We start from the raw sequence: 3,527 nt of genomic DNA on the forward strand, positions 1-3,527 counted from the left end.
TCCTTACTGATCATCCTCAAAAGAGGCACGGATCACTAGGAAACAACATGAGCATATGGCCATATGAGATAAACAGATCAAGGACTTAGTGGAAATGCTAAGTCCCTGAATCAGCATTACCAAGTGCCTCACTTTGCAAGCTTGTGCTAGTCAACATACACATCACAAAAATACATAGGTTGCACCTCTGGATAGATGGCAAAACATATAACAAAACACATGTAGAGCTCAGGGGCATATTATGCACACAATAATCATGGCAAAAATGACAAATATCTAATTGGAGAGGCAGATCTGAAAATTATCTCAAATAGCACCCTTCTAACAGCATTTCGGGCATCAAGATGAACTCAAATTAAAATGATGGAATGAGATGAAATGATGTGCTCTCTGAGACAAACATTTTGAAATGCTATATGCATGAATCGGAGCTACGGTTGCAATGTTACGGCATGAAGAACATGGGCATATGAATCTAGGAATTTCGGGGACTTAGTGAAATTATACCTCCGCGAAAGTCAACGCGGGACGGAGGGATCCGGGACGGAGCGGTGCAGATCTGAGACGGGACGTTTGGTTCGGGGAGTGGTGGATCTGGTCCACCCTCACCAGATCCGGTGACGGAGGGGATCTCCGGTGAGGGGCGGCTCCGGTCGCCGGAGCTTCTCCGGTGAGCTCGAGCGGGGCCAGGGCGGCGCAAGGCGGGGCCGGCACGGTCCTGACAACGGGGCGGCGCGGAACTGCGGAGGGCGGCGACGAAGACCGGTGGTCGCCGGCGAGGTGGTGGCCGCCGGCGAGGGAGGCGGCGCGGGGCGGCGCTGGCAAGAGGCGGGCGGCGCGGCAGGGCTCGGGCGCCTCGGGCGTGGCGGCGGACGGCTCGGGCCCGGGCGGGTCCGTGATGGGACGCGGCGAGCCGCGCGGTGGCGGAGGCGCGGGGCAGGTGACGTGGCGCGCGGGGGTTGGAGGAGAGCGGCGGCGGGGCGACGTGGCGGCGTCTTATTCGCCGGAGCGAGGTGGCTGGCGGCGGTGGACATGTCCGGTGCGGCGCGGACATGTCCGGTGGCGCGATGAGGAGGGAGATTAGGGTTTCATCCGTGATTTTTGGGAAGGGGATCACATATTTATAGGTAGAGGGAGCTAGCAGAGTCCAAATGAGGTGCGGTTTTCGGCCACATGATCGTGATCGAACGACCGAGATGATGGAGCAGGTTTAGGTGGGTTTGGGGCCACTTTGGAGGGGTGTTGGGCTGCAACACACACGAGGCCTTTTCGGTCCCTCGGTTAACCGTTGGAGCATCAAAAGAAGTCCAAATGGTACGAAACTTGATAGGCAGTCTACCGGTAGTAAACCAAGGCCGCTTGGCAAGTCTCGGTCCAATCCGGAAATGTTTAATCCCCACACACGAAAGAAAGGTAGAAATGACCACCGGAGGAAAACGGAATGCTGGAATGCAAAACGGACAACAGGGAAAATGCTCGGATGCATGAGACGAACACGTATGCAAATGAAATGCACATGATGACATGATATGCAATGCATGACACGCAAGCAATGACAAGGCAACAACAACGAATAACTGGACGACGCCTGGCACATCGGTCTCGGGGTGTTACAACACTCCACCACTACGAGAGGATCTCGTCCCGAGATCTAGAATGGCACCGGAGGGAAAACGGAAGAGAAAGAGAAGAGGTAAAACTAAGTTGGTTCTTTGACAAACGAGTGAAACCCAAGAACCTTGAAAAGGTTAAGCCATTTCGAGAAAAGAATACAACGGAGATAAATGAAGTTGAAAGCACTCCGGTAGGGAAGAGGAAACAAGGAATTACAAATTTGGACAGCACTTCGTTTGAAAAGAGATGAAAGACTTGACAAGGTGAAAAGAACTAGAAGAGATGACACAACACTCCGGTTAGATGGATAAACACGAAAAGAGCATGATCCAAGATGATGAGAGAAAAGAGTAACATCGCAATGGCTTCGGAACAAAAGAATAGAAGATAGATAATTGAAATAGGAGAATGGAGAAGAAAAATGTCAACTTATGCCACAAAAGAGCTAGAAAAAAGGCATCTTTAGGAGAAGGGTCGAACGGAGTTGTTGGAACACCAACAACGAAAAGAATACACTTTATATGGTCTTATGGAATACATCTCAAATTATGAGGTGACAGCCTGCTACTCACGGAAAAAGAATTGGATTGGAATGAACAAGGAGACGAGAAACTATCTCACCGGGAGGATACATGAAAACCTTGGATCATATATTATCACCATTAATAGCATTACTCCTTAGGGAAAGCTTTTGGTGAAATATAACCCAAGATAATTCCAATAACGAGATTGATGGATTTAAAATATCTCACCTTGATAACTTGTGAAACACGAAGCACGAAGGGAAATTATCAAGAATGACATAACACCACCTCAAAAGATATGCGTGAAAGAATTGCACTCCGGATTGCAAGATGAAGAAAACTTGAGCTCCTCTGAAAAAAAATCTTGATGAACACTTCGAGAAGGAATTAAATCCTTGATGAACCAATCATGTAGAGCCTCCATGAATAATTCCATTAAACAAGAGGATGATCAAACAGAAGGAAAAAGAAGTTGAAAACACAAGGTGAATCCTTGTAAAGATTTTTGATAGATCTCCGTGATTACATAATTGCGAGAGCTTGGAACTCCGGGAAAGAAAGATGAGCACTTGAAACCAAGAATAAGTATGATGAACCACTCCGGAAAACAGGAATTGAATAAACTCGATGAAACAAGAATAAGAATTACATTATGCGTATCCTTCACCAATTAAATTGATGACAATCAACGGATTTGGCAAACTACTTATTCTCATAGAAAGGATTAAGATAGATAATGCGCAAACTTGAAGAGGCCTTCGATGATCCACCGGTAGGATTTGAAGGAACGAAAGTATGATAACGTAAGAAGAGGAATCTTGAACAAACCACCGTAAGAATTGAAAATGAACGAAGAGAAGATAAAGAAACACCGGAAGGAATTAGCAAATGAATGAAGAAGCTTGAGGGGATTTAGATACATCAGAACAAAGAGATCAAGAACTGATTAGAGGATATTTGATTGATGCACCGGCAAGATAGGAAAATGATAACTGACAGCTGAGAATGAATAAACCTGAATTGCTGGACTCCGGATAACAAATTGAGAAGACTCTTGAATTTCTCCGGATAGGTGAAAAGAATACTCACGATCAAAACAATTATGAGAGGATGGCAACAAGCTAGCACCACGAATCTTGAAAAGAATGGAGCAAGATTTAAGAGAAACTCTTCTTTGGTCTTCAAAATCCGAGAATGACGACGAGAAACACCATCATGAATTATTTAGACACTCCGGAATGAAGAATGGAAAGGTTGAGCCAACGATGAAAAGAATTTGAAAGATCTTGGAGAAAAACATATGACAGATGATGAATCATTCTTACGTCAAATTTGAAATGAATTTAGGATAGCTCCGTGAAAATAAGAAGAGTCGGGTAAGATCCTGGG

The sequence above is a fragment of the Triticum urartu genome, chromosome 3A (genome assembly GCF_056163025.1).
Source record: "Triticum urartu cultivar PI428250 chromosome 3A, HENAU_Tu73, whole genome shotgun sequence".
In the NCBI taxonomy this organism is placed as follows: domain Eukaryota; kingdom Viridiplantae; phylum Streptophyta; class Magnoliopsida; order Poales; family Poaceae; genus Triticum; species Triticum urartu.